Genomic DNA, 9,577 nt, shown 5'->3' with positions numbered 1-9,577 from the left:
CAAGGGTCCACATAAGCAGAAATTCTCTTCTGCAGCCTCAGTCTGGGAAGTTCATGTCTGGAGAAGGGGCAGGATACCTCTGTAATCTGTGGACCTGAGTTTGTGTATGTGAGTTTAGTTTTCTATCTTTGTCTGTGGCACAGATTGAAACATTTTAGTATTGAAGGAAATGACCCTTGACTGCCTCACAGACTCAGTCTGTGTCCCTGTCCTTGTCCCTGTGGCCAGGACTGCAGCGTAACCCTGGGGCAGGAACTGTACCTTGGGGCATATGAGAGAGTCATCCCTGTCTGCCAGCTCCTTCTTATCCTTTCTGAGTGGATATTGTTCAAATCCTGGCCTGGACCTGGAACTGCTCTCTGTGGGCAGCTCAGCAGCAGTGACAACAGTGACAGCTGGCATCAAGGTAGCCTCCCTCACAGAGATGGACACCCTTGGATTTCCTGGAAATCACCCCAGGAGACCACTGGTCTTTTGAGTATTATTGGTTAATATGCAAGATTACTGGCATGGGCATGTGCAGAGGCCCGACAGGATCTCAGGGAGATGAGGGCAAAGTGGATCAGCAGCAAAGGCCGGATGAGAAGGTCCTTTCCCCAGGGCTGACCCCTCATTCTGCCCCCCTGAGCCTACCATTATCTTCACATTATGGAGTGCCACAGGACGTGCTTCCCCTGTGTTGGAGAACTGGCAGAAGGAGAAGTGTCCTGCATGGCCCACCAGCAGGACAGGGCATTGCCTTATTGCGGCCTCCCTGGCAGTGCAGCTCAGCAGCCCTCTCTGGCCCATTTCCTCCTGCCTGGTGGGGTGTGAACCAGCAGCTCCTGACCCAGCACAGCCTCGCTGCTCTGAGCTGCTGGGAAGCTGCAGGTGCCTCGGGAGCAGCAAGGTGGCCATGCTGCTGTGTGCTCCTGGTCACCCTGCTGTGTGCTCCTGTACCGCACAGCCTTGGTACATCACAGCCTCTCCTTGAGCCTGGCCTGTCATCTGTGTTGCAAGGAAGGCTGCAGCCCTTTCCAGACTCTGAAATGAGAGCAAAGTGTGTCAGGGAGTGTTCTGTGGGGATAGTAATAAAGGTTTTAAGGCAAACGGATGCCATTTCTGTCCCTTAAGATCATATCCTTTTCCTTATTTTTCCCATCTCTCATGATAAGCGATACATGAATTTCTGACTCTGAGCAGCCTTGATGCTGGGAAATGCTCTCATTCAAGCAGAGAATCTAGGTCAGCTGTTCATAAGAATAGATCAAGCCTTCATTGAATGCAGTGGACAGACCTTCAGTTGGATGGGTTTTTCCCTGGCTTTTGTTCACAGTGAGCTCCAGAAGCTGACAGGCATTTTGTGGACAGGAGCTATAGCATCCTGCCAGCAGGCTCAATGCAAGCATTACTGAATCAGTGCATCATAGGGCAAAATTAATAGTATGAGGTATTAATTGTGATTTTTAATTTTTTTTAACTTAACATAGGGCCCTCAGTAATGAAGATCTGTATCTGTGGTCAAGAGGATCTGATTTGTAAGAACATATATTAGAAACATATATTATAAAAACAAATATTATAGACATATATTATAAAATGAACTTTTTCTTTGATTTCATACCTATAAAAAACTCCTCTTACATATGGCATCTAATTATTTAATTGTATATGCTGATTAGAGAGTCATTTACATGCTGTCATCAATGACAGCAGCTAATAGCACTGGCAGTCATTTCCAGGAACACATGGTAATGCCAAAGGTTTTAAATATTAGTCAGTACCTGCCATATACAACAATATTTATCCCCATCTCTTCCTTTCAAAGATGTTAGAATAAATTAATAATCACAAGGTGCATCTGCTTCTTCTTGGAATTAGTTGCAGAAGATCTGTTGTATTATATATTTTATACAAAATTGCAGTCCATCTTGGAGTTCCTGATTTTTCTGGCTGTAATGGCTCCTTGAGACTGGGAAGGAAGAGGAAAGAAAATGTTAATATGTCTTTTCTCCATTTTATTTACATTTGCAGAAGGTGGGGGAAGAGAGTTGCAGACATGAAAGACTCAGGTCCCACTAGTATGAAATGTGATCCATAGACTTTTTTATCTAGAAGATATTTAGCAGCTATTTGGCCTTGCTTTTGTGTAGATGAAATTGTTACCCATGGTAAGGTGAATAGGAACCAGGGATAGGGAGTGCCCTGTTCGTCTTCTTGTCCTCATCAACAAAATCAGTGCAGTCATCTTTTTCCTGATGTAAAACAGGATTTGAGCATGCCAGCTTATATTTTTGCTACCATTTTACATGTTTTGCCCACATGTGTAAGGTATACCGAGTGGGGTAGCAGCCAAGGAGACCTCAGTGAACATACATCCATAATTGGGCTTGGAACCTCCACATTAAAACCTTGTGTAGAAAATACCATTTTTGACCCATTTATTCCAACAGACAAGCTCCAAGGCAGCTGCCTGAAAATCCAGTGATTCTGTGCTGTGTCAAGATCAGCTGTGCTAACTTGGTTTGCAGTTTGTGTGATTTTCAGGGGTTATTGACTCCAAGGCATTTGTTGTTGTGTAGTCATGGAGTGTACAAACACCACGCTGCCCCACTCCTTCCTGCTCGCTAAACAGATGTGTACAGTTAAGAGGCTGAATTTGAAACAAAAGGAATTTGTCAGTTACTTCAATCCTTTGTTGCAATGTGGCCTTTATGCTCTTTTTTCATTCATTTTCAAGAATGGCTCTTGGCTCTTGACAACCAGTAAATAACACGTGCAGGAGATCCAAGGTCCTAAAGTGCAGATAATGTGCTTGTCCATGATGGGGAAAAAATAGCCATTCCTTTTTTAAAGTGCTCAATAATTTAGAAACATCCTTCCAAGTCTCCTAATTTTAGTTCCTCGAGGACCACATCTTCCTCCTTTCAGGGAGAATCTTTCTGTGAGCGATGGAGGCGGCAGAGTGGCTGTGAAGGAGGCAGGGGAGCAGTGCCAGAGTGCTGGCAGTTGGTGCTGTGCAGCTCTCAGGAGCTGGGGAGTGTCTCTGGATCTTTATTTAGCACTGCCTCTACTCTGCTCAGATGTGGGAGGCATTGGAAAGATGAGATACATCCTGATACTGACAGCAGATGCATGCATTACAAATACTCTTCCCTTTACCTTGCCTGTTCCTGATGTTTCCCTCCCCACGTGTTGCCCACCTCTTGTTTTCTTGGTATTTTTTTCATTCCTGTAAGACAGGAATGGGTCTGAAAATGCTGAAGACCCTCAGGCAGATTCCACGTCATGAAACAGTGCTGAATTTTCTAGTGCCATTTCTCTTCTAAATGCTTTTCTGGTTTTGGAAGAAAACTCAGTGATGTAGTGCAAATGTTTTATCACCATGTATTTGGGAAGCCTGCTTTATTCAGCCTGAACTGATGCTAATCAAAATTTAATGCTTCTCTTTGTGCTCATGAAGAGTTCCTCCCCAGGGTATTTTTCTGAAGTAGTTTCAGAGGATGATTTGCTCTCTCCTGGGACCTTGTTGGGTGCCTCTTGCTGCAGGAAGTCCCTCACTGTAGCTAGCAAGCTCCAGTGCTAAGATTGCAAAAATCTTTCAGAACAGATCTTTTAACAGTGTGATTTGGCATCTTGGTTATCCTGAGCTTTACCAGGGCTGGTGGCTAAGCCAGATTGCTGCTCACTGTGGGGTGGGAATGGAGTTCTTGCTCAGGTTGTCCAGAAGTGACAGCGGGATACACTTTGTGCTGGGCATTTCTGGAGATTAAGTGTCTACACAAAAGCTGATCTCTCTTCTTCTACCTCCTCTCCTAAATAACCTGTTCAGCCATGAGGATGAGGGCCCTGAGTAGTGTCATTAATATACCCCACCCCATACTAATAAATGTATTAATATATATTACTACATTACATATTTATATGTCAATGTGGTAATATTAGAATATATATTTATTTAAATATATTAATATATCAGGATGCCCCATACAATAGCTCCTGTGTAGTGGAAGTGCATGGGGCATTCCTGCCTTAGTTTAGCCAGACACACTTGCAGTGGATGTTGAAGGGAGAAACAGTTGAGTTTTGATAATTTGTCAATATTGAATTGTGCCTGGCTCCTGTCAGAGGACTCAGGGTGTCCTGGCAGCTGATCTGTAGATCTGATTTTTAGCTTCCAGATGGTGTCTGGCAGATGTGCCTGTGGAGCCATGTCAGTGCACTGGGGGTGAAACACTGAAGACTGGAATTTACACAATCACTGGCCTCTTGTGGCAGCAGAAGCAGCATGTGAATGATGTAATGTGGATTTTCAGTCCCAAATCTCTGCATATGCTGCTCTGTGGATACAGATGGGTGTAGGAAGTTTCCTCTGAAGTTGAACTGAAAGTTTTTACTGCTGGAAAGAATTGATGTAAAAATGCACAGAGGAATCCTGTTGATCTAAAGCAAGTGAAGAAATTCAACATTTTAGGCTTGTCTGTCCAAATGTAGATGGAATATTCATAATACAAACTTTCCCAAAAAAAAAAAAAAACCTTTGGAAAAAATAATGGATCATCTTAAAATGAGACAAGGTAGTGGCTGAGGTAATCACACTAGCAAACAATATCCATGATTAATTTAAAAAAAAACTCTTTCCATTCCCAGGAGACCAAGGACCATCTAAGCTGTAGATTTCCTCTGGCAAAGCTGCCCTTGGAGTTTTCCTTGGATAACTTCAGATAACTCATAAGATTAGAAACCAAGCTGCTGGGTGACAGCTCTTCAACGTGACCAGACTGGCAGCCTGCAGTGCTGTGGTGTTTTAGGTGGCAGAAAACCTTGCTGAGGACCAAGCTGCTACTCTAAAAAGTATTGTTTTATAGGTTTGTTTATAGCAAGTCTTCTCTTGCTATGTGGATTAAGATATTCTCAATGCAAAGATTTTTAGGACCACATCAAACACTTCTGTTGCTTGGCTCTCTACAGTTCATCTTTACAATTTTGGGGATTGTGTGTTTTATTTATTATTACTACTATTGCCATTTTTGCCAAAAGAGGAAGCATCTTCCTTAAAGCAATGCTTGTTTCATTCTGAAAAGAAATAACAGAATTAGGCAAAATCCCCAGGAATTAGCTAAAAATGTTCTAAAAGAACAGCAAAGTAGGTTACTAATTAAGTGAAAATTTAGGTCAGTTCAAAATGGGGTACTCACAATCAGAGGGAAAACAGAGGCAGTGAAAAATTTTATTATAACACATCCAATGTTATGTTTCAGTGTTCAAGGCAGGGGAAGGAGCACTATCCAATTCTTTGGGGAACTTATTCTTTGGACTTTAGTGTGGTTGCTGAAAGTGCTGGGCCATGCAGTGTCTCTGTCAACCCATCTGCCCATCCCCTCCAGTTTCAGACAAATCCAGAGAAGGACAGAAGTTCCAGATTAACTCTTCCAAAATGGCATAAAAATCAGTGGCTGAGCAGAGGAAAGCTACCCAAGCAAACACACTCATGAAGAGCAAGGAAGAAGCTTTCTTCTTTCCCTTTTGCTCCAAATTGGTGGCAAGTTCAGGGTAGCACAGATCTCAGGCAGGGAGAGGTTGCAGGCTGGGGCTGGGAATCGCTCTAGGGAAGCAGCTCTGTTCCATCTGTTGCTACAGGAGAGGCTGCCTGCATTAAATATTTGTGCTGCTTTATTTGCACAGGCACACAGGTTATCTGGAGAGTACAGGGGATTTGGTGAGCACCAAGGCAAGGAAGCAGTGTTTATGTACCTTCAGACTGTGCTGCCGGGTGGAGCCTCTGATATCAAATAAAGGCTGAGTTCATGGTGTGTTCCCTTCCTTAGAGGGCACTGAAGGTCTATCCTCTCCTCAGATGTGTATGTTTATGAAGGATGTACTGTTTTGTGTGAGCCACCTTCTCTCAGTTTGGTTAAAACTGGCTTTAAAACTGGTTAAAACTGACTTAAAATCCACTCTTGTGCATTAGAGCAGGGAATCACATGAATACAGAGACACATGCCACCTCTGTCTGTGTTGTCTTGCTTCCTTAGGAAGTGGAGTTATCCTTAGGAAATAAGAATTAATGTATGTTTTTCACCGATGACAAACATCTGACTGTGCACAATAGGCAGAGTCACCTCTTGCACACGACTGTGATGGCAACACCAGCTGCAATGTCAAATGTGAGGGGAAGGTACTTTTGTTTCTTTGTTGGTTTGCTTGTTTTGTATCTCTCCAAAAAAACCTATCTTGCTTGGAATAGAGACTTGCTCTTCTTTGATTGCTGATGAAATCAAAGGTGCTGTGTGTGAGTGGAGGAACACCTTGTCTGACTGCAATATAGCTTCACAGAGTGGTTTTGCATGGATTTATATCCTAGGAATCCAATATCTTTCTGTGCCATACTCTGCACATTTTATCATAATAATTAATATATCCTTTCTGCCATGTTTCACGCCTTTGATTCAAAGCAGTGGAAAGTACCAGCATGTTCTGGAAACAAAAGAGGGAAGTGAAAAACCTCTCCAGATACTGCAATCCACCTGCCTCTTAGGACCAAGTGTATTTCATATAACAGATGCTACTGAACACAAAGTTTCCATTGTCTATGCCTGACTGTGCTCACGTAATGTCCCTGCAAGGCAAGCAGAGGCATCACTGCATTGCTGGAATTGGAATATTAATGTGATTGGACTCTTGCAAAGTCATTTAATTTGTAGTGCTAATAGTCTGACTTCATCTGATCAGCATCAGGACCAAACACCTATTGTTCAAGTCAGGCACACAACCCACTTGTTATGAAGAGATTTTATCTATATAGGCAGAAGAATTGGGAAATAGCAAGATAAAGATAAGTCAACAGGGAAACAATATAAAAATTCTCCACAACATCCACTTGTTTAATGTAAAATCCCAAAGACAAAGGAGCTACAGTTTTTCTGAGATAGGAAGAGAGTCTCAGTGATGTGGGGAGGCTGTGGACTTTTCTAGGAGCTCCAGGAAATGAGGGAAACTCCTGAATGCTGGGGATGTTCCTAGGAGACAAATGGCTTCTCTTTCACAGTAAGCATAGTAAGGGTCGTGGCAGGGAAAATGACCTGCTAGGAAAATCCCACTGTGGATAAATGGAGGCATTGAAACACCAGGAAGAAGGAGAGGGCTGGTTTCCAAGAAGTGGCTTTGGAGGAAGAAGAAAGTCATTTTGTACACCTGACAAAGGAGTTTGTTCAGAAGCAGAACTGTCCTTGTTCTTGGTCCTGTGTTTTTCTGGTTTCCTATTGCACTTCTTTCCTTGGTGTGGCTTCCCTTGGGTGGGCAGCTCAGGACCCCATGGAAGGAGTAGAAAAAATGTGGCTGTGCACCAGTTCCTTTGCCCAAACCAATGGCTTTGGACAGCAAACAATCCCCTTTGCATTATGTAAACTGTGAAAACCTCTGTTCTATTTGATCTCAACACTTTATGTGAAGGTGTAGCTTCCCCGTGAGCTTTGCCTGTGTCAGCATAACAGCATCCATGGGAGCCCTGTGCTGGATGATTCCTAGAGACTCAGATCATCCCCATCTTTTAACTGCAGAATTTCAGCCTGAGCAGTAACACAGCATTGGGGACAGAGGGGAGAGACCTGTACACCCTGTGTGTGCTGTTAAGGCACACAGAAAAGCAGGAAAGCAGGCTGCTGGTGACCCCTGGGCAGCTCCCTTGTGCCATGTCCCCTCCTGCAGGAGAGCATTCCCCTCAGAGACAACATCTTCAACCCAAAGCTGTGATGGTGTTCACAGGGGTCTTAGGATGAGGGAAGAGATGAGAATGTTGACTCCATGTTTCAGAAAGCTTGATTTATTATTTTATGATATATACCATATTAAAACTATACTAAAAGAATAGAAGAAGGATTTCATCAGAAGGTTAGCTAAGAATAGAAAAGGAATGATAACAAAGGCTTGTGACTGACTGAGACAGTCCGGACAGCTGGGCTGTGATTGGCCACTAATTAGAAACAACCACATGAGACCAATCACAGATGCACCTGTTGCATTCCACAGCAGCAGATAATCAATGTTTACATTTTGTTCCTGAGGCCTCTCAGCTTCTCAGGAGAAAAAATCCTAAGGAAAGGATTTTTCAGAAAATATCATGGCTACACAAAGCCATTGTGGGCAGGGGTTCAGAGCAGTGACAATGGATGGCTGGGGCATCACTTCCTGCTGCTGCTGGGCTCAGCACCTTGCTCAGAGTGACCCTCCCCACCCTGCTGTCCCTGCACAGCCCTCCTGGCTGCCTGCTGCTGGAGGCCATGGCCTGCTCTGCCCCTGCTTGCCCTGCTTTGTGGCTGAGGGAAGGCAGCACACAGAGCCATGGGGGTGGTTGGTGCTGCAGTGCTCGGGTGGACTGTGCTCTTTCATCCTGGGGAGTGCCTGGCATTCCTTGATTGAGCGGGTCAAGTGGTGCATGGAATAAGAGTTTGTCCTAGCCTCAGGATGTCAGTCCATCCCTGCAGTCACTCCCTGCTTTCCACAGGCTTGTATTGTATTCCCTTGAAAGAGGCTTTCTGGGAAAACACAGCCATTCCCACACATCATGCTGCCACAGTTTAGGGCACGATCTGCAATTGTAAGTGTGTTCAAAATCTGTGTACTGCAGGGAGTCTTGCCTTCAGGACTGGCACTTTGACATCTAATTTCCTTCCACAGGGAAGTCTAGGGAAATGGTTTTTGTTAGAGACAGGCTTGAAAAAATGCTGATGAAGTGAAACACAAACATATTGTGTTGGAATTTTCATGGGAAAATATTGCTGAAGGTTTCAGCACGCGTGGAATGCTTCTCTCAGTACTGAGCCTCTTACTCCATTTTGTGTTCATATACTGTGCAGCTATAACATTCCAAATGAAACATTTTTACTTCAGCAAATTAAAAATTAAGGTCAAAATGGAATGTGTATAAAGCTTCTCAGTTTTCAACTTTATTCACGAGCTGGGAAAACACTGTATTTTGCAACCTCAGTATTTCCTACTGGCAGCAGCTCAAATGCGTGACCACTGCTGGAATTTCTGTTTCTCTTTCCAAATGAAATGTATTTATTTCCTCCTCCCTATTGTTACTAATGAATCAAACAGCTTTGTGATAACATGCTGGTGGAATTCAGCACTGATAAAAGAGCCAGAACAAAATATTCACGTGGTTTCCAAGAAGGAAACTAGTGGAATTCTACTATCATGAAAATGTAGAAAATCTTGGAAGATACTGCAGGCATTAAACCCAGAAATATGAATTAACATATTTGAAACAATCTAAATGAGATGTGGAAAAATCACCCCTTAAATTCATACCCCAGAAATCATTGTGGCATAGTGCATGTTTTTGAATCAATGCAGCTTGTAATGATTAATACAAACCGTCTTCAGCTGATGAAAATCTTCCAGTTTGTGATTTCATCTTCATAATAATGGAATGGAGAATTAAGCCAAATTTGTAATTCTCTTGCAAGAAGGGTGTGGTAAGGACAGCATTTCAACTCCTCTCCAAGTTCTCACAGCAGTGTAGGGACTTAAAAAAATCTATTTTAAATGCAAGCTCCTGGATTTAAAGGATACTTTCTGTAGAGGAATTTTTTCT

The sequence above is a fragment of the Melozone crissalis genome, unplaced genomic scaffold, assembly GCF_028551555.1.
Source record: "Melozone crissalis strain CALT ecotype California unplaced genomic scaffold, PUWL_Pcris_2 ptg000056l_1, whole genome shotgun sequence".
Lineage (NCBI taxonomy): Eukaryota > Metazoa > Chordata > Aves > Passeriformes > Passerellidae > Melozone > Melozone crissalis.
This window is presented reverse-complemented; position numbering follows the sequence as displayed.